The 27,500-nt window shown below is 32.3% G+C and overlaps 1 protein-coding gene and 1 long non-coding RNA gene across 2 annotated transcripts in view; one reads left to right on the top strand and one right to left on the bottom strand.

Moving 5' to 3' along the window:
* LOC137654206 (protein tramtrack, alpha isoform-like) overlaps positions 1 to 27,500 on the top strand; it is a 236,722-nt gene that overhangs the window by 33,730 nt on the left and 175,492 nt on the right. The window lies entirely within an intron of this gene.
* The window catches only part of LOC137654236 (uncharacterized), a 344,104-nt gene continuing 319,693 nt past the window's right edge, over positions 3,090 to 27,500 (bottom strand). Inside the window, exon 4 of the long non-coding RNA XR_011046572.1 lies at positions 3,090 to 3,312. This is a non-coding gene — a long non-coding RNA (uncharacterized lncRNA). The remainder of the gene's footprint in view (positions 3,313 to 27,500) is intronic.

Raw genomic sequence — 27,500 nt, 5'->3', positions numbered from 1 at the left:
GTGATGAATCGCCGTGAATAGAAAGACAATCTATTGTTTCGTATAGCTGAGACCGGGCAGAACTTCTCTTAGAGTTGTTTTAAGTATCTCGTTGCACTTCCGGGTTTTCGTGGAGTTAGATTTGTTTTGGCTTGAGAATTTATTTGTTACTATGTTTGCAGAGTTTATTCCGTTATTTGTTTGATTTTCTGCCTCGACAGTTTTGTTAATGTTTCTTTGAATGTGGTTTGTTTTGGTCTTTCGAGAGAACTAGTTCGTTCGAAGTTTCATTTTTTATTTTAGTTTATTTACTTAAAGCGTTGTCTATATTTTATTTGGACATTCACGAGTATTTTTTTTTTCACGCAATCCTATTAATGATGTAAAACTTTCGCATCACCTTTGCTGACTTGCATTTTCGAGACCGAACTTTCTCCCTTGATTCTTTTCCTCATTTTAATGCAAGTTCCATTCTTCTTTGGGTAATATCTTGTTCATTAAAACAAAAATCAAATTTAAGAGAGTTCAACTCCATTGGCTGTTACTTTACTCTTGAAAAACCGGAATAAAAGTTATTAACCCATGTTTTTGTGAGTGTGTATTTTGGATAGAAAGAAAATTGTGTTTTGTTACCCGTTGTTTTTTTATTCTTAAAAAAAAAAGAGAAAATCAACGTTAGTCACACACATGCCGGCCAAAGGGGGTGGCGGCCGGTTAATTTTTTTATAACATAAAATAAGAACGAATACTAAGTCATTGGTTCTTTCCTTGCTGGAGATAGTCATCAGCCTTTTCGGATCTTATACTTTCTTTCTGCGAATCTAAAATAACTGTAGTATTAATACAGTTATTTCAGATTCGCAGAAACAGAACGCAATACAGTACTAATTTTTTAATACATTTCCTCTGATAAACGTGTTATTAAAGTTTATCTCCTTTCGTTGATAGATTTAAAAGTTCCATTTGCATCACTAGACCTTTGAAATTTACTTTTGTCAGTTCTGAATTGCAGCCAATAGAGTAAAAAACTCACTTAATCATCGTGATTGACATTCCATGAATATTAGAGAAATGGGGTCATTTTAAATCATGTTTTAATGTGATTATTTATTCTTATTATAGACACTTTGACATCTGAATTAAGGAACACTGACGAATTGTGGGAGTTAATATGTGCAGATGAATTAGTCATTACAGTATAGCAAACTCAGAAGAAAACTGTGAGAAAAGTTTTTTTAGCATTGAAAAGATCCCTACACTTAAAAATTGGCCGTAAAAACGGTAAAAATCATGGAATAAATTTTTTCCGGCATTTACCGGTTTAAAAACGGATACGTGGTAAAGGAGTTATATTACGACCATCAACCCGTAGAAGATAATAATAAAGTAAGGTGAAAATTACGGGGTATTTTAACAGTGTATAGAATTAAACGATTTCGATGAACATTGAAAGACATATAATGATTAGTAATACGGAAGGACGGGAAGAAGTAAACATTCAAGTGCAAGATGGAACACTACTAAAATAGAACAATGAGTTTAACTACTTGGGATCCATTATAACAGAGGAAGGAGATATAGAAAAACAGTGAGACAGTAAAGAAACATGGCGAAAATGGAGCAGTGACGAGTTGTTTTAGACAAAAAAAATTCCATTAAGGCTCAAAATGAATATTTGTAAGACCAGAATCGAACTATTATACGGGGCAGAAACTTTACCTCTTAAGAGGAAAAAGCAGAGACTGTTGGAAAGAACAGAAATGGGCATGGTAGAAGATGCAAGGAATAGGATAGATGGAAAAAGTGAGGACATGAGCGGCCAACCCTGCAACACAGTGAGATTAATAAGGCCGAAAGAATAAGAAAAATTATGCTTCATGATTCTCTAACCTGGCCCTGTTTACGATGGCATTGCTCAAAAGAGTGTGTTCCTCTAAATATTTCCTTGCATTGTCGAGCTTGACTTGGATGGTCATGCAAATCTGTGCCTCATAGACACAAGAAAAATACTTTGTTTTTTTGTAACGATGCTCTTAATTTGGCATTGATATTATTGAAGGTGAATAAATTTAATATCTTTTATCGAATTAATGCAGTTTATATAATCGATGAAGTAAGCAAACAGGTTTTATCTAATAAAGTTATTTTCCATTTTATAATAATTAACATCCATACTTATATATAGCATTTTATCCTACAACTGTTTTTGTTAATTCTAAATTTACATCTAAATTAAACGAATAACTTTCGACCCATGTTAATAAAATAAAATAAGATTCCATTTTAAAATTTGACATTCGTTGTTGAGAAAAGCGAGAATCTTCACAAGGTAAAAACCTAGTGACCAGAGCACCACTTTTAATCGTGTTCTTTGTTGTTAGTAAAAGCGGCACCAAGTTACAACGGTCTGCGACACCACGCACGAACGCTTTTGGATGATACACCGGGTTGATTGTCACGCTTCTGATGATGGCAGGGTGGTTAAGAAACGCTTGGGGTAAGAAGGGAAGGGCTGAGGGTTGGGAGAGGGTATTTAGGGGTGAGGTGGAGCCCCGTTATTACGGCAGGGGCGGGGAGGTTAAGATCCCCGTGGCCGAGTGGAGAACTGCTGTTTTAAGGAAAGGGGAGGCTTAGATAGCGGATCGGGAGATCTACGCGCAGGATTTCGAGAATGCATGACGTCCCTTGAGGAGTTTTGTTTTATTTTCAAATTGGGGATCGCTTTATGCCACCGGAATGTTTTTTCTAAGTGTCGAGAGTTTTAGCTACTTCTAATGTGATATATTTAAGTGGATAGGGTTTTGGTTTCTATGGTGTTATATGTATTTGATTTGCGTTCATTCAGTTCTTTAAATAAAACCCTACCCAATTAGTCTAGTAAATAATTTGCTGGTGTCTTATCACAATCTGTTACATTACTTTAAGAAAAAACATATTGATACCGATGTCTTTCACAATGGCAGGGTGTTTATTCAATTCATTTTTTTATCATCATTATCATTATTATTACTGATAGATTACATTCTTAAAACTTATCAATTGAATATATTAAAAGAAAAAAAAAGAAATATTTACAAATTACTTGAAAATTACTATAGTTTATGCGTAAATATGAGAGAAAACGTTACCCTGATACGTTTTCTATGATGTGCTGAAGGCTAAACTTCCGCATTCCACGGGTGGTCGGTTCCGTTGCTTCTATAAAAACATATGGTCACCGTAGTGGAGAGCATCATTAATCTTCATTGCTTTCCGAGTAATTATCCAGGTGAAGTGGACCGCAATGAGCAATTCTGTGAGCATTATCAAAAGAACGGAGGACGATGTGATTTCCTGAAATGAAACCATTTTTCAGTTGTCAAGTTGAGAGACGAGTTTATTAGAATTCGCTTTTTAGTTAGGGAGTTAAGGTAATTTTACACATTTTGCAAGGATTGAATTAGGTTTCATGGACTGTAATCAGATAAATATTACATTTTATTACAATTCAATGTCAACGACTAAGGATTACTAACAGCCATTGCAAGATTTAAGGGGGGAACATGATATTGCACGCAATATGGACTCCTGTCGTACGGAATGAGTGCATATGTTGCCATATGAAATGGCTGCAATGTCTACACTAATATAGGTTAAAGTATTTGATTAATTACATTATTCACTTAATAGGGAACATTTTCAATTTTTTTCTTGAAAGGAAAACGTTTTCGTATTCAATAAATTAAATAATCTGATTTATCTTTGTCATAGCCAGGTTGTCTAACACACACATATATATATATATATATATACATACATATATATATATATATATATATATATATACATACATATATATATATATATATATATATATATATATATATATATATATATATACTTATGAGGAAGTGGTTATAAAGTATATGATCTTAATATTTATATTCCCTTCAGTGGAATGCATAGGGTATATGAAATAGCAATTTAATTTCCCATGGAACTGGAAAATTAAGGAAAGGCGAAAAATAGGTGAAATTTATGAGTGTGTATGTAACAACAACAACAACAAAGGCAGCCGTTTCTAGTCCACTGCAGAACAAAGGCCTCAGACATTATCTTTTTCATTTCTGGGGTTCGGCCATTTCATCTCTACGTTACCAATTACGGATTGGTGATAGTGGAGTCTATATTCTGATCACTCACAGCAAACCAAACTAGTATGGATAACCCTGACTAGTAGAGATTTGCTGATCAAGGCGATACACAAACCCTTTCTCCACGTTAAGGTATCACCATTAAGTTACCTTACTTTTACGTGTGTGTGTGTCTGTGTGTGTGTATATATATATATATATATATATATATATATATACACACACACACACACACATACACATACACATACAGACACGCAAATGAAATATCACTCTTGCCTGTCAACGTTTTAAACAAGAGGATGCAGAATCCAGAAAAAAGTCTTCATCAAATATTCCTATTTAGTAATGCAACACCATCTTGTAATTACCAGTAAGTTGTCGCAGATGACAAATACCTGGTACTGCAATGTGACCGCAATTATTCTGCTGGTGTATTTCACTTTCTTCGATAATCACATCATAATCAGACACCTACACCTACCATTTCACACATGATATTTGCAAAATAAAAAGCATTGTGTAGACATACGTTATTCTTGTACATGACAGCAATGGTGTAAGCGTTATAAACTCCAAGTTAAAACGTTCCGTGGTTCATTCCAGGGTCAACATATCTCACAACTTTATTCAATATAAGTATGCAGTGTCCATCTGGGTGGGACTTGCCATCTCGACATTTGTATTATATATATATATATATATATATATATATATATATATATATATATATATATATATATATATATATATATATATATATATATATATACACAGGCACGGATAGATGCATAGATCAAGGTAGAACATTGATCTCGCATTTTAATGGCCCGATTAGAGTACCAGCCCAGCCAATTGGGAGTAAAAGAAAGTTTGGAGTGGTACCAAAGTCATTGAAAAAAAAATACCTGGTTGAAAGCGGAAGGCCAATAATTTGTGTTACTTCACCAAAGAAAATGTGAAATCATTTGTAGGAAAAAAATAATAATTTTGAGTGTTTGTATTTACGTTCCCTCCATAGACCCAGTATTGTATTTCATTTGGATTCTTTATGAGGATAACTCAACATACTCCAAATGCTGCCAACTCAAATGGAGGGAATGAGAAATGTTTTATCATCTCGATCTACAGTAAATCGCCGACCCCATTCTCTTGATATCTCCATCTGAAGTAGAGACTTTACGTGGCCAAACACCCCGAAGTAGCAAAGATCGAGATAAAATTTCTCTTTGTTTGTAGAATTGCAATTAAATAGATCAGTAAACGTATACTTTTCCTTGTGGAGTTTAAGGTTACATATTCAGGCAAAGTCAGACAGCGCACGTGAGGAATATGAACAAGGTCAGAATTATTTCTTTGGTGGAAAGAGACTATCATCGATCTTATGCATTTCTTGTTTGGTTGTATTATAAAAAGGCGGTTGTATAATCGGTCAAGGAATATATTATTTACATTAAGTAATGCAAATTAAATGTGCCAAGAAACTAATTTCTAAAAGTACATATTTATAAAAATAAGCACAAAATAAATCAATGCATAGCGTTAAATGTTTAACCCCACGAAAGCACACACCATAAGCGATCAATCACACGTCTGCTGTCGGCAATCTATTTTAGGGTTTGATTATGCATTGGAGTAGGTACATGGGATTTTGGAGGAGCAAGGGTTGTCTTGTAATTTTAGAAATACATTTGGATATTAATTTTTGTGAAGGATGCCATATGTATATGTTGGCTTATTTCTCAGCTTGAGCTTATAGCATCCTGGTTTTACAACTATGGTATATATATATATATATATATATATATATATATATATATATATATATATATATATACTGTGTATATATATATACATATATATATTATATATATATATATATATATATATATATATATATATATATATATATATATATATATATATACATGTGTATGCGTGTGTGCGCGTGCGAGCGCGCAGGTGGTCGAACACGTTCTGTGATTCCACAAATATTGAATGGAAATCTTTTTTTCCAGAGATGAATAAGGATTTTTTACGTTTTGTATATCAATAACAGACTTCGTTTCTGTATCCTGCTCGCAATATCGCTCTTCCTTTTTTTTTTTAAGTGAATATATATCAGGTTAAACTCTGAATTGCTAACAGTACCTGGCTATGTCTTTATGAATTTCTTTTTTAACAAAGAATTCGTGATGAAACGGAGCCAAACCTTTTTTTCGTATCTTATTATTACCATTAATATTATAGGTTTTGTATTGCGTCGGTGCTATTTTTCAACATTAGAAGTGTCATGATGATATCACAGTCATTATTGATTTGTACTCAAGAATGTGTGTGTGTATAAATATATATATATATATATATATATATATATATATATATATATATATATATATACACATATATATATGTGTATATATATATATATATATATATATATATATATATATATATATATATATATATATATATATATATATATATATATATATATATATATATATATATATATATATGGCCTTTGAAATAACGTCGATATACGACACAATCCATACTGCAAGTTTCTAGTATGGAGACGGTTCGTTCATTAACGAAACTTGGTCTGATGTATCTTCATTCTACATACATAGGCTAAACAGGGGTCACTGGTGAAAGACTGACCTCGGTCTGCAAGACGGCAAGTCTAAACGTGGAGGCCGATTACTGTGGATGAAATATGTGGTACATAAGGAAATATGGAGAAGGGTTTGTTCCGTTTTTGAAATGATAAAGCGGTATTCAAGAAGAGAGATAGGAAACCAAAGTTGGTAAACTTGGGGCGTTGCGACCATTACAGCGCTTGCGTGATTTTTGCAGTATTGATCGGTAACTTCTTTTTTATAATCCAATATTCTCAGTTCTCACTCGTTTATTGATAAGAGGAGTTGTTCCTGGTTGTAAACTTAGGAAAATGTCGTCACGTTGATGATTTGTTTCTTCTTTTGGGAAATTTTCCCTTGAAAGATAATCTCCTTAAAAAAAAAAAAACTTTAAAATGACAAGACAATATATGGTTTTGGGGAGGGAGGTTTTTGATTCTGTTGGCATATAAGTGTCATTGCATTCTTCGTTTTCTTTCATTGAATTGAATATAAATAAGCATTGTACTTGTCTTTTCCAGTCTCGATAATCAAAATCATCTAAAATGACATTAAATGGTGTTCCATTTCATGCATTTTGGTATTTAAGATTAGCTTGATAAAATTTAGGCCACATGTCATTGGGCTGGGGCCAGGTACGCCATTCAAGCCGTTTATTTTCAAGTCTAAATCTTTCCTCTCTGTTGTATATTTGCTATTGAAAAGATCGCGGATTCATCGTTGGCGAGATAAATCCATCTCTCGAGTCAGCTTCATCTTCCACGGATCGCTCATCATTGGTTAGCATGACATTGTCCTTTGCCTTTGTGAATGCAGACAGTGGTCTATCATTTCGTATTGCTTATCTCATAGATATTATTTCATTTTTGCAACTCTCTTGGCTTCACGAGAGAGAGAGAGAGAGAGAGAGAGAGAGAGAGAGAGAGAGAGAGAGAGAGAGAGAGAGAGAGAGAGAGAGAGAGAGAGAGAGAGAATGGTGAACCAGAAAGTGAATAGGTTCCAGAAAAAGAATACAAAATTTAGGTATAGTAAAGATAGGGAAAAAATGCCAGTGATTGTCGCTATAAGTCAAGGTGTTTATCTACAAGGATCACGTCGCGACTTACAATCAGGATATTTGTATTCATGTTTGCTGTATTCTTGTACATATATTTATAGACACGCGCAAATTTAATTAAGACTTGTAATCTTAGCATAGAATTTTGAGCTAATAAAGTCTACGGCTAATATATGCCAAATTAGTGTGTGTTTCTCGTGAAAGTGGCTTTGCCTCATCCACAGGAAAATATAAACTTAATATTATTTAGTATTTATTAGGTAGAAACCAACAAAATTTGTTAGTGTGCGTAAATGGGATGACTTTATAACTGGAGAGAAACCATTAGATACGCTATAGATTACTAGAAAGTGAAGAAATGGGTGGTTTGGAACGTGATAGTATGAAATATGATGTTACCTTTTTAAGTTTTGAAATATTGATAGAAACGATGAAAAACTGTGAACAATTCAGCATCTAGAATCTCACACATACAAAAAAAAAAAAAAATCAGATTATACAGTATTTATAAATGAGGTGCAAGAATTATTGTTAGCACCATAGTCGTAAGTTTTCCGACTGTATCAATACCTCTGACCTGTTTTATGTATTTAATGCAAATATGTCGTAAAATGTTTCAAGTTATTCACAAATAGTGTACCTATGCCTGTAAAACATGGTCTCATGCATGTAAAAAAGGTTCACATTTTATGGAGATCTGAACGTTTTTTTCATGAATCACATTACAGTCTCCTCGTTTGAAACCTAATTTTCTTTTATGCTTGTTTCCGTTAGACGTGTGGTTTGCAAGGTCATGGGGCCTTCTGTATTTCCCTGCATACGAAGAAAAATATATCTCATTGAGGAGACTCGAACTTGCAAGCACGTGCGCGTGTCGAACACTTCGTAAACTTATATTTCTGATCTTTACTACTATTTTATGCCCATTTTACTTAAAAACAGTGGAGTATTACTTAACCCATTGCCTATTCCTGTTCAATACCTATTGCCTTAATATTTTTGGCGACAATATTCCATTCTTAAACTGACAGGCTTATATTATTTTATAAATATTTTCCAATCTTTATATCAACAGGGTTGTATGGGTATTCATGGCTTAGTTTAGTAAGGAAAAAATACTTTGTTTTGTCCTGAAAAGAATTAATAATTACAGTTAAAAATAAGAAAAATATACATTGTTACTGTTATAGAAATTTGAAATCTATCGTTTGCTTATGCGCAAAATTGCACAACTCCTTTGATAGAAAAAAATCTCAAAAATAAGATGAAGCTTGGATTGGTAGCACATGCTTGTGGATGAAAATACGCGTCAGTTTTTTTTTTCTTAATATGTGAGATACATAGGTATTGAAATAAAAACAACTAATAAATACTAATAAAAAGGAAGTGTTCTTCTTTTGCCATAAGTAGCAATATTTTCCCCCGGATGAAAACTTTCTTCCTTTTTTATCCTCCCAGAATGGCGATAAATTCACCTGTCAGGTAGACGCGTCACGATAACAGCTCCTTGCCTTTCACTTTGGTCACTCAATCGACAACCGCGTTCCAGGACTTCAGAGAATTGCCGGAATCGAACTTTCGTATTGATTTTTGTTCTAATCCTCTCGCTCTATGTCTCTTCTGTCAACCCCCCCCTTTCCTTTTCTCTCTCTTTCTCTTACTCTTCTCCTAGTGGGGACTAGCGAATAGCAGCGTTTCCTTTCGACACGAAGTGTGGGTTGGCGAGTTTCTGAATGATGTGTAGCTCCATTTTGTATTTCTCATTTTACTATATTGCAGTATTCTGGTCTAGAATCTCTCATTGGTTTTGTTAGTTATCTAGATATGACTTCAAATTCTATTACAAAACTGATTTTAAATATGAAGTGTATGAAGAATATGGGTGCGTTAGAAGATTTTAATAAAATGTTTTGCCATGAGAATTTACCTTAAATTGAAAAAAAATATGAAAACGTGCCATAGGTTCGGTTTTGATTTTAGGTATACGTTTCTTTTTCCTAGTTATAAAATTCTGAATAAAATTTAAATAGCTTTTTGTCACTACAAAGTTTTTAATGAGATGTGTATCCCCTTATTTACACTAGTTACTAAAATTGATGAAATGAACCTCGAAATGAATAAGCCTTTAGTAAAACAACATTAAATGAGAAATTAATGTATTTCAGTTAAGCTTACATTTAAATTGAAAGTGATTTACCTCACAAACTTTCCATTACCGGTAATTGTGAATCGCTCTACGATCCCTAGATTTAAGTAAGATGTTTCGTTGCTGATCCCTTTGGAAGTCCGTGTGAGGTACAGGACTCGCAACTGATCTTATTCAGACATCAATACGCACTCATTTATTGATCGTGCTTTCCGCTACACCTGCTCTCTCTTCTGTTGATTAATAATGGCTTCCTACTCTCTCTCTCTCTCTCTCTCTCTCTCTCTCTCTCTCTCTCTCTCTCTCTCTCTCTCTCTCTCTCTCTCTCTCTCTCTCTGTTTGTGGGTATCCTTTACACCATAAAAAATTTTTGGCCGAGCAAATAAGATTAAATCATTATTTTTTTTTACTATTTTTAGTTATACCTTTCCTTTTCTCTGGCGTTGTGTTGCACCCTCTATTCTTTAGTCAGCTTTGTTCTTGGGGGAGTATTTCCTAATCCTCACTTTCCCAAAGCTTCTCCTCCAAGGAGGAGGCCACCAACCAAGCAGCCCTCTTTCCATAGCATTTTCCTTTGGCTTCTTACAAGGTCTTAAGCACCACAGAAGATCTTCAGGTTCTCTCCTCTTACCCCTTCTTACTATGGCATCGTGTATTATGGGGCAACCTCACACGATTTATGTCTGTATGTGTGCTAACGTATATATTATACATGAATGTATAAATTATGTATATTGTACCTCCAGCGTCAGGTCTCTCTCCGTATTTTTTCAACAAATTCCACGCGTATGTAAACGTATGACTCAATAACAGCGAGGCTTATTCTTTGCACATATGGATATTAACGTACACTGTTAAAACACCTTAATTTTAATCGGAAATTCTCCGTAAAAGAAAATATACTGTTCTCAGCCGTATTTTAGTAAAATACAGTTGACCGTAATTTTACCATACTTTATCATCTTTTACGGGTTGGTGACAATAATATCACTTTTACGTCAATACATCCGTTTTTAAAACGGCAAATGCCTGGCAATCTTTATTCCAGGATTTTTAGAGTTTTGTATTGCACATTTTCAATAGTGTAATGTATGACCTAAAACCTACTTCCTTGTACTAGTGTTGAGAATATTTTCTACATTTGATTTATTAATGTAACGGTAGCAGATTTGATGATGAGGCTGGGTGAGTGAACACGCCTTGCACCAAATCCCAACAGAACATGGCCTACCCTATACTTAGCTAATAATTGCACTTTACTTCAACATTAACTCTCTCTCTCTCTCTCTCTCTCTCTCTCTCTCTCTCTCTCTCTCTCTCTCTCTCTCTCTCTCTCTCTCTCTCTCTTTATATATATATGTATATATATACTGTATATATATACATATATGTATATATATATATACTGTATATATATACATATATATATATATATATATATATATATACTGTATGTATATATATAAATATATATATATATATATATATATATATATATATATATATATATATATATATATATATGTGTGTATATATATATAAATATATATATATATATATATATATATATATATATATATATATAGAGAGAGAGAGAGAGAGAGAGAGAGAGAGAGAGAGAGAGAGAGAGAGAGGAGAGAGAGAGAGAGAGAGAGAGAGAGAGAGAGACACACACACACACAACCACTCACACTTTTTTTTTCATCCAATTCTAGAAGTCCTATAGGTTAATAACTGAACCATAACTGATGTGGTTTCTATTTCCAGTACATGAAAGGCCTATACTGTACCTTTCAGTGTATTCGTATTGCTTTTCGGGATATCCTTCCCTTCAGAAGAGGAAACCAGGTTCCCACCGTGCCTTGCGTTATCATCATCTATCGTTTAACATTATGGAGAAGTACCTTTACTTTATCAGTATCGTAAGATTTTCCTCAATTTGTCAAATTGGCCATCGTGTTCTCTTTTCTTACACGGCTCTTCTTACTTCGTGCTTTTCCCTGTCCACCTTTCTTATTTCCCCTTTTCATATCTGTTTCAATCTCCTTACCCTTTATCGACCCGAGGCGCTATGCCGATATCCAATACCGCTAGGAACAGTCTATTGATCCAAGGAATATAAAAACAGGCGCTGGGTTCTAAGGACACAGACGAGGAGGAGGAGGAGGAGGAGGAAGAGGAGGAGTGGCTTGGGGGATGTTTCTCTGTTCCTCAACCTTGTGAGCGGGAATAGATTTTTGTTTTTCTTATCTTTTCTTCTGGTTTTTTGGAAGTTTGATTGATTATTGGCTTTTCTAGACTTTTTCCCCTTCAAAACGAAAAAAGGTAATAAAAGAAAGCCATCCATTTTAGGTTGTTGTTCAACTCCAAGACATATTTTTCATTAGCGCGTAAAGTTTGTTTGATACAGATTTTTTTTTGCGACATGATTGTTTTCATTTGGATTAAGAAAAATATGAATATTTGCTTTTTGTTTTATTTTTATGCGCTTTTGATTTCATCATTTTTCATATCGATACTTAGTATTACTGTGTATTTTTATTACACCGTTTTATTTTTCAGCGTGATTCTTTCAATTTATTTTTATGCGTCATTTTAGTATTTTTATCCTCATATCAAACAAATTTTTCCTCCCGGTTTTTTTTTATATCGATATTGACATCATGGCATTCAGTACTGTCTGAAATATAGAAATTAAAATGGATTTGGTGCATCATTTGTCACTTGTCCTCATCAGAATGGCAAGACATTTCAGCCATCTCTTGTCTGGCAGAATGATATATTGTGACCAGAGAGCAGACGTAGTTCTACCAGGCTTCCTTCTTTAAGATTGTCGCAGCATCCCTTCTCTCACACCCATTACTGTTATCGCTGTCATCGAAGGACGCCCACCCCTCTCTCACCAGTTATCTTTACTAATATAATCATATAAACCCATAGTCTCTCTCTCGCTCTCTCTCTCTCTCTCTCTCTCTCTCTCTCTCTCTCTCTCTCTCTCTCTCTCTCTCTCAAGTCCGCTTTTAAGAAAGCTCATCTTTGGTTTATTACAATAATTACCGGTTTGTATTATTAAGACGTAAGTTTATATTTTTATTATTAAAAAAATAAAAGTTATATCAATATTCACCGGTCATTTAAAATGCCTCAATAAATGATAGCACGAGGCAGGATTAGCCCTACAATGCTTATTATGACCCTTTTGATTTTTTAAAGCCTGAGAGTAGGAAGATAGGAAGGCTTAAAAAAAAGGTTGCATACATTACTGAATAAGCTATTGGAAAGGAAGTGCAGGTGTTTGTGCAAGATAGGGATGAATGACCCGGTGTATTTGTATTGGGTTTCAATGTGTTGCTGATGAGCGTTCTGTGCATCCCTGATTTAGCAGTTAAGAAGCATGGAGGTGCCAGAGACTGTTTTGTTAATTTCCTCTGAAGCCCCCTCCCCCTCTATTTGGGGAAAGAAATTAATGTTACACGCACATTATATATATATATATATATATATATATATATATATATATATATATATGTATGTATATATATATATATATATTATATATATATATATATATATATATATATATATATATATATATATATATATATATATATATATATATACACACACTCTTGTATATTCCAAAAATTGATTTAAATTTGGCAGGAAGTTGCGCACGAATACATGTACCTAAGCTAATCGCATTTGACATTCTTATTCGTAATCAACTACCTGACCTTTTAAATTTCGGTATATATTTCTTTGAAGGCTAAATGCATTTAGATGGAATGTGTTATTGTTATGATTTATTCGTTTTAGTTATCACGGGTCAAGCTTCAAGTACGGCTAACTTCATCTTGTGTATTGCGTGACCCAATAATTACGGTTATTTTTTATGACATCATTATTGCTTGTGAATAGACAAGGCGATCGTATCTATAGCATGCGTAAACCGGAATCGCACTGGGAATAAGCAGAATTATAAACTGCATTAAAGATAATATACTGGAGAGAACTTTGATCTTTTTCATCTCGATAAAGATGTTCTAATAATAGATTGGTGTAGTCAGTCACCGGTTGTGCTGCTCTGGTGAATAACACACATCCCTTTGTAACGATTTAAAGTCTTGCCATGAACCTTTGTAACAACTGTGATGAAATTTGCTGTCCTGCATAGGTTCCGCTTCAAATATTAACAAGTCTATTTAAAGTTGCATTGTTTTTAGAGGATTAAGATTTGGCTTTTTTTAATGCAGATAAAATACCCTTAGTGTCTCACATTATACAGTAATATTACAAATGCGTCATACCTACATATGACTAATGAGCTAAGTGGGCCTAAACATATTGTGCAAACAAATTAATGCATCTAACTCAGAAAAAAGAGCAAGATCCGTCATCGTATTCCCGAGAAGCTCTTTTGCGTGGCCTTATGAAAGTAGTTTTGTCGTGGCACTCTTAGAATGAACATAAGAATATCAAGGGATAAGTTATTTTTTTCTTTCAGTATTTGTTAATACTTCGTGGACATCAGCTCACATCCACATGCTCTATACGACCCGAAATACATCCATTTAAGAGAATTAGTTTCAATTGTCCATACACAATAGATTAATTGTACATAATGAAAAATTCATTGTGAAAGAATTTTTTTATGTATATAGATGATATAAACTCTCTCTCTCTCTCTCTCTCCCATATATGTATATATATATATATATATATATATATATATATATATATATGTATATTCTTTCTTTGAACGAAGTAGCACCAGAAAAGTAAATTCTACCTGTTTTCTTAGCAAATCTCTCATGGGGGACGCTGTTATCCATGCGACCTATTTCTTGACCTCGACATACGATGGTACCCATTTACGATTGTGGTGGAATTGTTAGCGATAGTCGTGCATAGAACTCAGTCGAAGAATTCTCCAGCCTAGTAGGGCCAGGAACACGCAGAGAAAGTCATCGCGATACTAGTGGACTACCGCGACCCATAAACACATTTAAAATCACTATTTTTGTTTTGTACGTCACAAGAGAATGGTTATGACTGATAACTTAACCCCTTTGTCCAAAGTTTTTGACAAGCTATTGCAGTCGGCAATTTCAAAAGACTGAGAAGATTGCTTGTGCATTCTTCCATATCGACGTTGTCATGAACAAAAATTGCAGCGCTCTCTAGAATTTTCTATAATGGACAGGAAGAATACATTTTTATTGAGAGGTATACTTGCGACTTATAATTCATAAGCATTTATCAAAGCTTGTTCCACTTTCATTATGGAATGACAATATAGTGCGTTATCTTGTTTTTCATAAAGTGCTTTTACAACAAAGGATGTTTAACACTAATAAATTCCTTTATCAATTTAAAGCTTTTCCTGACCCGTGTTTTGATTACTGTTATACCTTGTTTATTATTTCTTGCTAAATTGTCCTAAACAGTCAGATATTCGTTTATGACAATTTCATCCTCCTACAATACTGCTGTAAACCAAGTAATCTCATGAACAGCCATCCGTCTTGGCAACCCAAGTTCTACTTCAGGGTATGATATCCCAAAATCGTGAGAAAGAAGCCTATTTCAAAATGATAGAGAGCTGACAAATGTCTCTTTTCGAAAATGATCAGGAATTGAGGAATGCATTCCTGTTTCGAGTCCGTCACTTTCGTCGTAGCCGGAAATGTCGCCGAGAGGAGGTGACTGTGAAAGGGAGTAAGGATGATGATGATAATGCCGACGAAGAAGGAAGAAATAAAAATTACCGATAGAGAACTAGAACGGAACTGACCTGAATACTTGTGTTGGAAGATACTGGGAAAAATTATGATAGAGGAAGTCATTAATAGCTGAATTCTTGAAATTGATTTTATACCGTATAAATATACAGTATGTATATATATATATATATATATATATATATATATATATATATATATATATATATATACATATGCGTGTGTGTGTGTGTGTGTTTGTGTATATATATATATATATATATATATATATATATATATATATATATATATATATATATATATATATATATATAATGCACCTATCTATGTAATATCACTTCAAACTTAGCATAATTTCTTCTTAACTATGTACCTAATGCGTAATATTTATATCTGTTTTCTTCCCAAGTCTTATCTAAAAATTAAACACACCACTAGTCCAAGTGAAAATTTATTTGGAAAATTAATTAAAAACTTTTAGAAGACAGGCTTTTTAATAAACATCATCTTAAAATTATTTGAGTTGGATTACTTGTACGATATGAATAGATGTAGGGAAAAGCAACTCATGTGTGTGGACATCCGCGTTTAAGATGAACTTAGAAGCCGATTTCACCCCATCCCCTTCAAGAAGAAACACTGTAACCTGAAAATATACGATGTAAATAAACCAACTTCATTCATGTATGACTTCAATTGGTTTATTTTCGCAATACAAGTTTTAAAATGTCAGTAAATCATTATTGAGTTATTTAGGGTGCTTGAGAAATCAGATTATGCAATTTTTCAAAACTCTTCAGTAAATCGTTTTGGCTTGCATACCGACTCAACAACTTTAAGAAATATGCTTCAAAAGGGCTTCTACTTATGTTTTAATGCTATTTATTTTTATTACATGCTGGCCAATACATTATAAAGTAATAAACCTTAATCTCTGATGTTGATATTAAATTGTAGTGCAATAAATGGATATTTTATAATTTCTTAGAATGATCTTTTAAAAATTGTACGATCAACATATTCGTAGCTTGGGTTCTAAGATAAAGCAAAATCTCTGTCACTTCAGATTTGCTGGGTTCGTGGTTCTCTTCCTTCCAACCAATCACTCGTAGTACTGAAGATGGGTTGATTTTGATTCTAAGTACAAATCCTGAATTCGACCGGAATAAATACAGCAGAATCAAAATCAACTCTTATCTTTCTTTACAGCTGAATGAACTAAGTCAAATGTTTACCCATATTTCTATTCGGGCCTAAGGTTCGTATCCTTAGCAGTGCAGAAATAATTAACGGAAAAGGAACTTCTCTATGGATCTGTGATCCCCAGGCAAAGCGAATTCGATAGCCAAGGGTATTTGTGGCTTGTTTGGAAAAAGTGTATATATGCATGTATGTGTGTGTATATATATATATATATATATATATATATATATATATATATATATGTTTATATATATATATATTTATATATATATATATATATATATTTATATATATTTATATATATATATATGTATATATATATATATATATATATATATATATATATATATATATATATATATTTATATATATTTATATATATATTTATATATATTTATATATATATATGTATATATATATATATATATATATATATATATATATATATATATATATATATATATATATATACATACAGTATATATATATATATATATATATATATATATATATACATACAGTATATATATATATATATATATATATATATATATATATATATATATATATATATACACACATACAGTATATATCTGTGTGTGTGCCTGCGCACTCGCACTTGAAAGTTCAATCATAAACCTTCAGATACTAGTGCTTGAAATTATTACATAACTCGGTAAGTGATAAAAAATGAAAGTATGAAATGCATCTGTTTCATTTGTACTTGACGTTATGTAATATTTCAAATAACTTCTATATTTTCTTTAGTAAAAAGGTAAAATACTGAAGCTCCCACTCAAATAAAACTAAGCTTTTCTTAAATTTTTTAATCCTGCCGCATATATTTCTTTTCTCGTAGCATTTCTTTATATTCGAAGAAGTATGTTTTTATTATAATTTTCCTATTTATGTGCCTTTTCCTCGATTATATATTTTAACACATGATGGCGACGTGATACCGACATTTTCCAGTGAATTATTTATAGATGTAAATAAATTTTGATTAAATAAACTATTTTTAAACTGCATGATTAATTTCGAATTGTTTATTTTCTTTATCTATATTTGTTATCCATGTAGGCTAGTGAATGATTACTAATCATGATCTTTCATAGGAAAAGGTTTGTCAGAGACATAGCTCTTTAGATAATTTTTCCCCTTGCTATTTAATTCAGCTTTCATAATTTTTCTTTGTCCCAACAGCAAAGCAGCCGTAAAAGTGATAATAGTAAAGACCGTTTCAACGATTGCTAAGACTTTATGGTTCAATACGCCGTGATTCGAATTGACAGAATTATGTTGATATTTGATCGAGGTGGTCAGGGGGAAGACTCGGGGGTGCTATTATATTGATTTCCATCCTTAGCGGTACCCCAGTTAGAGAAGAAACCCTCCTTCCCCTCTCCCCCGACGACAATTCCCCCCCTCAGACCTGCGCGTTATTGCCCCTACCCCCCGCTGCGGCTTACAGGGTCCGGGTGAGGGGGTGCCCTAAAGAGGGGGAAGGTACCCTCTTAGTTCATCGCCCCCTCCTTCCCTGCCATTTTGCCTCCTCTTATAAGTCTTTGATATTTTCCCTCGTCTTGAGCATCTTTTTTTATCTCTTTATTTCGGTTATTTTTACGTTCATTTTTTCCTGTTTTCTTCTATATCTTGTAAAGTTCATAATTTGTGTGTGTTTGTTAATGATTCACAAAATTTTAGTTGCTTCTACTTTTTTATTCAAATTCTACTTACGGAGGGTTTTTTTCCTATATTGAGCTTAATTTACTACAAATTATTAAACATTTAATTGCTTGAATATTTATTACGTGCAGAATACCGTAGTTTGTATAAACACGTATATGTAAAAGCATCATTTGATTTACCTCATAGTTATTGTTAAATCTCCTAAACGAAAGAATGTAGCTTAAACCTATGAAGTCAAACTTTACACTTTGATATCAACTTAGGCAATTGTTTGCCTCAGTTAATCCCAAAATAGCAAAGGGTTTCTGCTCAAATATTTTGATTGTAAGTGTCAAATTTAATACGCGCGTGCGCTCGCTTGAATATTCGTAATAGTCCCTTTAGAGAAATGTCTGCTGTTACGAGCTTTTATCTCTTTTGGTTCTACCTTTAGCTTACAGTAAGTTAAACTCATGATGAAAGAACTTTCTCTTTCTGGTCTTCTTCAAACGTTGGGTTTAGCCGTGAACCCTAATAAAGGAATTGATTCAAGTGCCAAACGTTGCCATAGATCGTTTGGGATTTTCAAAAGTTTGAATGTGTTTGGATGGTGAGGGGGGGGGGGGATTTGAGGAGAAATAGGTGGAAAGAAGAGTGTGTCATTGTTTCCGTGTGGGTACGTCCTTTTGTGAGGGGTAAGAAGAGAGAGAGAGAGAGAGAGAGAGAGAGAGAGAGAGAGAGAGAGAGAGAGAGAGAGAGAGAGAGAGAGAGAGAGAGAGAGAGAGAGTGGTGATGGTTTGAGAAGGAAAATGTAGGATTGAGATCGAGTGACGAAAAAAAAAAAATCAAGTCTGAATGAGTGGAAAGATGTAAAAGGAGGGAGCTTGAGAATTCCAAGGAAATAGGAGGAAAAAGGAAGATTATAGAACTAGTAAAAGAATGAGAGATGGTCATGGCTTTATGGAAAGACTTTGGAAATTACGTGGAAGAAGCTTTTATGTTGATTCAACTTGCAGATTTAGTAGAATTGGCAATTATTTGATTTTAGAATGAGCTGATTCATCGTTGGTTTCATGTGGCGCTCAAGAATTGGGACTAACAAAGAATTCATGATGAAGTTTAGAATTAAATTATACACATGCTTTACATAAGAAAAAGGTTTCATTTCCCAATATAAAATTATTATTCAATTCAGGAAGTGATAGTATATTACCAAGACCCAATTCAAAGTTTGTAATGGGAAGTAATTACGTTAATTGCCAAGCGTATTTAATAACGTACATATTAATAAGAAAATGTAAACCAAATATCAACAGCATTTTAATTAATCTGTGATAACTGAGATCGGTTGAAGTATCTGAAAAGATAATCCTTATCTTCAACGACAACCGTGTGACACCCGCTTGGCCATACTTTCACTGACATACCACGATTGATTATCCTGTTTGTATTTTCTTCGTTGCTTTCTCTCGCCAATCTTCAGAACGATCTCTTATCATTCTATTTCAACTGCGTAGTTAATTTCATTTTCGTATTTTCATTCAGACCTGAAGTAGACAGAGGCATTTAATTTCCCTTTCCGATGACCTTCTTTTGAGAGATATAGCAATCGGGGAATCCACGTGTCTCTCTACTTATTCCGGAACTGTCATTCAAATAGAGTCACAGTTGGACTTCTTTAGTGTCTATGTCAAGTAAATATTTTTTTTTTTCCGTCGATCTTTCAAGTTGACATGCAATTTGCAACTCTCGTCATTTGTCGTGCTAGTTGGAAATCCAGTTTTCGAATTCATCCTTTCGAGAGAATAGGCTTTAAAATTCGAGAGCGTGGGATGTTCAAAGAATGAAATTGTCAAAGGTTATCCACTGTTTGACCTCCTCCTCCTCCTCACAACTGTTCCACCATATAAGACCCTCCTTCTCTTTCCTACATCTGCTTTGTTCCTCCTCATTCCTGAATTGTTTCTCTGCTCCTGATTGTAATCAAAATTATAAATTTTGTCTCCCACCATTATCCTGCGTCTATTTATACCTGTTTATTCGGACATTTTTTATAACGAATGTGTTACAAACTCACGTTTGATACAGAACACAAATATATATATTTGTATGTATATATATCGTATAAAACTTTTGCGACATTTCTGTTACAAACTCCCGTTTGATATAGAAAACAATTACATATTTTTTCTTTATCGTCATGGATTAGGAGGTACCTGTAGCATAATAATTTTTTAATGTATTTTTTTTCTGTGCATTGTTAGTGATTATTAGATTGCATCGATAATTGATTTCGAGTATTTTTTTTATTTCGTCGATTTCTAAAGCTGATTTATCGGAGTTCCGATGGCGTATCTAATGTCACAGGGATATTTCCGAGAGTTTTACTAATTTTTCTATTTGTGAAGTTGAATGATAAACGCTTAATAAAACATCAAAGGCCAATTATTCCAAAGGTAAAAACAGTAAAACAGTTCAGGTTGTGTAGTAAACATCATCTTACATAAACAGAAATTATAATAACTTGTTATCAGGTATTATAAAGATAATTATTAACGTCAAACCACTAAAGCAATCAGCAGTTGTGTATCCACGTTTTTTTTTTACCTTACGGTCAGCAATCATAAGCAAATTCGATTAGCTGTGCAGAAGTTTCACAAACGTTGTATCTTTACATACACACGCGAACAAAATATACACACAGTATATGTATATCTAAACATATATTATGTGATATATATATATATATATATATATATATATATATATATATATACATATATATATATGTATATATATATATATATATATATATATATGTATATATATATATATATATATATATATATGTGTGTGTGTGTGTGTGTGTGTGTGTGTGTGTGTGATAATTATCCAAGGTTAGGTAACACGTAGCAAATAATTTTGAAAGAAGTTTTTGGGAAGATAATAGTTATGAATGTGTAGGCGGCAGAGAATTCGGGATAAGAAGGGCATGAGAAGTTGAGATAATTTTGGAATTAGGAAATATTCATCGTTATAAGAAATATTGGAAACAGAGAAAAGACATCAAATTCAAAGTTTGATTGTAATTTGTTGATGCTGACAGAAACTGGAAGTAAGAAGAGATTTTGGGGAAGGGAAATACGGAAAAAAAATAAATTTGGGGAATTAGGGGAACAATGAATGTAGTAGAATGACAACAGAACTTCGCAAACAAGAAAAAAAAATAATCAAAACTTCAATTCAATAGACAAATAATGAGTACGATACAAAATTTGGAAATAGATTTATGCAAATGGAGTGATACTGGATAATAAGAATGTAGGATATATATATATATATATATATATATATATATATATATATATATAAATATAATATATATATATAAATATATATATATATATATATATATATATATATATATAAATATATATAAATATATATATATATATATATATATATATCTATATAAATATATATATCTATCTATATATATATATATATATATATATATATATATATATAGATATATATATACATATATATATTAAAATAATTGTAACGACATGCTTAATTTCTGATCATTATCGATTGAAACTTGAATTATAATCAAAATTATTAATGAAAATATTTTATGATAAATTTATTATTATTATTATTATTATTATTATTATTATTATTATTATTATTATTATCATTATTATTATTATAATAGAGATGAAGATGAATTCACCCGTTTCATACATGAAGTACTTTGGTTTAATGTTTGATGTTTACGCAAATGGTATATTTATTTTTTAATTATTCTGTTTAATAAGCTTATGGTGAAAAATCACTGTTGATGTCCTTTATCATTGCATTACCTATATATATATATATATATATATATATATATATATATATATATATATATATATATATATATATTTATATATATATATATATATATATATATATATATATATATATATATATATATATATATATATATATATATATATATATATATATGATACGCAGTTCTAATACTGCTTTATGTAGAGTACAATATCATTATTTAAAAATCTGATTTCATATTGAAAGCCATATAGTCGAACCTGGAAAAAAATGCCCCAAGAAACATCGTCTGTGAGGTATTTTGACGCATCGCTGTTTGCCATGTGATGAATGGGTCTTAGCACAAACACATACGCACACAAACACCATTATTAAGCGAATTGTTTCCAAAGCTGCAAGACGCGCTAGTTGTGGCATATTGATTTCGAGACGGAGTTGTGAGCATGTCTTCCACCCTCCCTCCCATTCCCTCCCTCCATCGCTTTCTCTCTCCCTTACTCTTCCTTCCCCCTCTCTACCTCCCTCCCCCACTCATCCAATAACAACCGCCTACCACGCCCCCCCATCCACAAACCACCCAATGCCACCACCGCCCATCTCTTATTTTACCCTCTCGTCGTTTCCCTGAAGAATGGTCTCTCTCTCTCTCTCTCTCTCTCTCTCTCTCTCTCTCTCTCTCTCTCTCTCTCTCGAAAGTATTTTTAGCCGATTTACCTGGTGCTTTGTGTATAAGAGATAAAAGTTATTATTATTTTTATGATGATGTTGATGATGATGAAATCTGTCATCTTTCCTGTTTTTATAATTATATTTCACCGACCTAAGTTTTTTTAAAGTAAAGATGAACAAGAATACACTAGCCAAGAAAAGTACCCAAGATAATATGATGTTGAAAAAAATACCATTAAAAAGGGAATTGAAGATGAGAGGACAGTATCTTAGAATTATAAATCGAATTGCATAAGGAAATTTATTCAAATTTAATCAAATTTCAAGAGTAGACTCGATTTGTTGTTAACTAAATACGGCACGTGTGTTTGTTTTATTGTTAATGAAGAGCAAATAGCTTCGTGATTATTATTTTGTATTTATCAGCTCAATAATATAATATTGATGATAGCCCCTTGATGATAGAAACACATGCTTATTATAATAGATACTGCCTATCCGTAATTAGTGATTAAAATCAAATAAAAACCCTCTGAAGTACTTTTCCTAAATCTGATAGCATGGATACGAAGTTCTCTTAACACAAATGAGGCAAGGTAGTGCTCCACACTTGTCTTCATTATACACACGAAGGGTGAACATCACACTTTATTATCAAGAATTTAGTCCGCAACGTCGCTGTAAGTGGACATTATTTTCAAACGAATATTTGATCCTTATAAAGGCAAGTAAACGGAAATTACTATTTTTTTTTTACACTTTACTAAGCTTTCCTCTCAATGTCTCATCTTTATTATACATTTTTTTATTGTAATGTAATCATGACAGAAGGTTAAGTCAGGTATATTGAAATAACCACTCTTTCGTATAAGTTGACATTTCCAAAGATTTTATTAGTTTGAATTTAGAAAGAGATGCCTACTGTATTTATAATGCATAAATAATTATGATGTATGGCTTGAAGAAGAATTGCCTTCCACAAGAAACCTAATTTGTCTCCTTGTTATTGCACGTTTGCTGTTTGTCGTCTCCTTTGGTAATGTGATCGCATATCTGCTCTTGATGTCAGCGGTTTCTACGGCAACTCGCTGTCTAACGTCTTTCCACCTGTCTTGAGGAAAAGGCAACGTCTTAATCAATACTCACATTTGTCCACTAATATCTACCTTTCTCTCCCCCTCGCTTATTTCGTACACACACACACACACACACTATATATATATATATATATATATATATATATATATATATATATATATATATATATATATATATATATATATGAGAGAGAGAGAGAGAGAGAGAGAGAGAGAGAGAGAGAGAGAGAGAGAGAGAGAGAGAGAGAGAGATTTTGAGTGTTCTGGCCTCCTGACATCAAAGGTCATTGTTTGTTATGAATAAAGAATAAAAGGAAATTAAATTTAAAAGCGTAAAAGCTAAGATGTCCTTATAAAAGTTAAATACCTTTCAGAAGACCTGCTTCCGAAGGATAGAGAGAGAGAGAGAGAGAGAGAGAGAGAGAGAGAGAGAGAGAGAGAGAGAGAGAGAGAGAGAGAGAGAGAGAGAGAGAGAGAGAGAGAGAGAAATCCAACAAAGGATTTTACGGAGGCGACGTCAAAAATATTTTTCAAGTTATTTTAAGTGCGTATTAATTTTTTCCCGTACCAGTTTAATGCTGCATATGCATGCTAACTTAGATATTCATCAAACAGAAATTGTAATCAAAGATATAATAAAAATGAAAGTATTGGTTATTTTTTTACATCATTAGGTACAAGAATTATGGTTTTCTTTTCAAAACCTGAGATATGATACACTAGTAAATAGTAAGTCATACATTATATATATATATATATATATATATATATATTATATATATATATATATATATCTATCTATCTATCTATCTATCTATCTATCTATCTATCTATCTATCTATATATATATATATATATATATATATATACATATATATATATATATATATATATATATATATATATATATATATATATATATATATATATATATATTAGTACGTTTTGTAAGTTAGATTAATATATTCCACGTTTAGCATAAATCTTTATTACATTGATTAATGAACATAGCAGTTAACGGTAAGTTTGAAGAAAATATACAATCCATGAATGCACAGCGAGTTTCATAAAAGGAATTAACTTCTTATTAGATGAAGGATGAGACCACAAACTACATTGTAGACTTATTAGTCATAGTGTCATGTAGTCGATTGCCTCAAATCTTCAGATTTTATTTTCTCACTTTCTCAGATTACTTCTTTAAAGGAAGTTAGCGGGCATTTCCAACAATCATAATGTAGCCCAGGCCTAGGAACACGAGGAGAGAGATAATTAGCTTGAACGAAGCTTTGAAGCCATCTCATGACGGGGATTGTTACAAGCATGAAGTAAATCCTAAGAGAGGAGAGAATGCAGTGTTGTGCCCTTATGATTTCCGTGGATGTGACTTTGATGGAAAGTGAATCTCCCAAATAGGTTGGAAGACAAGTTCGCCTTATCCTTCCTTTGAAATCTCATAGGATTATAATACTGACAATTTTCCAGCCTGTATCTTTTGTAATCCCGTGCTTCGACTTATTCTTATTTTCTAATTAATAGTGTCAGTATATGTGATTCTTGTGTTTTTTTTTATTTAACTATTTATTATCCATATATTCTCCTTTGATCAATTTTGTAAATTAATAATTTGTCAATCTTACTTGGTACACAAATGACTTAATAATTTGAGTTAATAAAAGACAATTTTTGTTACAGGAAGTTGTTATTTGTCCCATAAATTCTACTCGAATACGAAAGGTCGCAAATTTTCCAGGTCTGAAATAGTAATGCCCATCACAAGACCCAAAACTTCTCGTAATTATGGTAACAATAATATTATGTATTTCGGAAATGGTCTTTGTTTTATCTTGAGTTTACATTTTCTAAATGGTAAAATTCATTGCCAGTTCCCGCAGAACTACTTTCGATATCAAGTCTGATGCGAAGCTAATTTTTATATAATGAAAAGGTAGTAGTTTTATTTTGTTACAATCCATCCCAAAGTATCCAGTGATTTCAAATGATGAGTTTCTTTACTTTTGAGGAATAAAAATGCTGTTTTCGATACGCTCTTAACCTCTTAAGAAAAAAAAAACTTTCATTTCAATAATTAATTACATTTATGGACGCTGCATAAATGGTCGACATTTTTATTTTCAAAACTTCGTTGAAGGTAACTATTCAAATTCGGTTAGCTCTCTCTCTCTCTCTTTCTCTCTCTCTCTCTCTCTCTCTCTCTCTCTCTCTCTCTCTCTCTCTCTCTCTCTCGAGAGAGAGAGAGAGAGAGAGAGAGAGAGAGAGAGAGAGAGAGAGAGAGAGAGAGAGAGAGAGAGAGAGAGAGTAAAAGAATCGAATAGCTTTTTCAGAATACCCGTATTTTTTGAAGGTATGAAAAGTAAATACAGATGATTGCGGACTTGGATGGCATTTTTACTTTCAAATTAATAAGAAATGGATAAATTCGAGTGAATCTATTTGCTCAACTTCAACGCTCCAATGTTAGTCACTTTTCTGGGGTTTCCTTATATTGCTAACATGTCAATATGTAAATTTCCCTTTATAGTGTCAAAGTCGCTCTCAGTGTTGGCGAGAGATCTCAATTCAGATGCGAACCGAACGTGTATATTCAGTGCGAAGTCTCTGTCCTCCCTTTGGATGAATTCTCGCAAAATGACTGTGAAATTGTCATCAATTCCAAGGTACATTAATAATCCTTTACCGTGCATTTATGGCTTTGATAAATCTTTAACAATAATTTAAGATTTTGATAATCCTTTAACAAATATTTACGGCTGTGATAATCCTCTAACATTAATTTATGACTTTGATAACCCTTTAACATATATTTATGGTTTGGTAACCCCTTAACATAAAATTACGACTGATGATCCTTTTAACATGCATTTATTATTTTGATAATTCTTTAACATGCATTTATGACTGATTATTTTTCAACATGCCTTTGATCATCACTTTTCGTATGTAAACTTTTAGGGTCTTTAGATTATTCCACATCTGTGTCTTCAAGACTTTAATTTTACTTCGTTTGCACGTGTTTCCTTCAATTCGGTTGCCGAACTTTGATATTGTCACTCTCATATATTTTTACTCCATATTTATTTATCATAAAAGATTTTAACAAGAAATGACTGCATTCACAGTAAAAAATAATAAAATACAAAGTAGTTTATAACGTTCTGTTAAAAAGGTGTATATATAATATATATATATATATATATATATATATATATATATATATATATATATATTATATATATATATATATGTATATATATATATATATATATATGTATATATATATATATATATATATATATATATATAT

Source organism: Palaemon carinicauda, chromosome 1 (genome assembly GCF_036898095.1).
Source record: "Palaemon carinicauda isolate YSFRI2023 chromosome 1, ASM3689809v2, whole genome shotgun sequence".
In the NCBI taxonomy this organism is placed as follows: Eukaryota; Metazoa; Arthropoda; class Malacostraca; order Decapoda; family Palaemonidae; genus Palaemon; species Palaemon carinicauda.
This window is presented reverse-complemented; position numbering and strand designations above follow the sequence as displayed.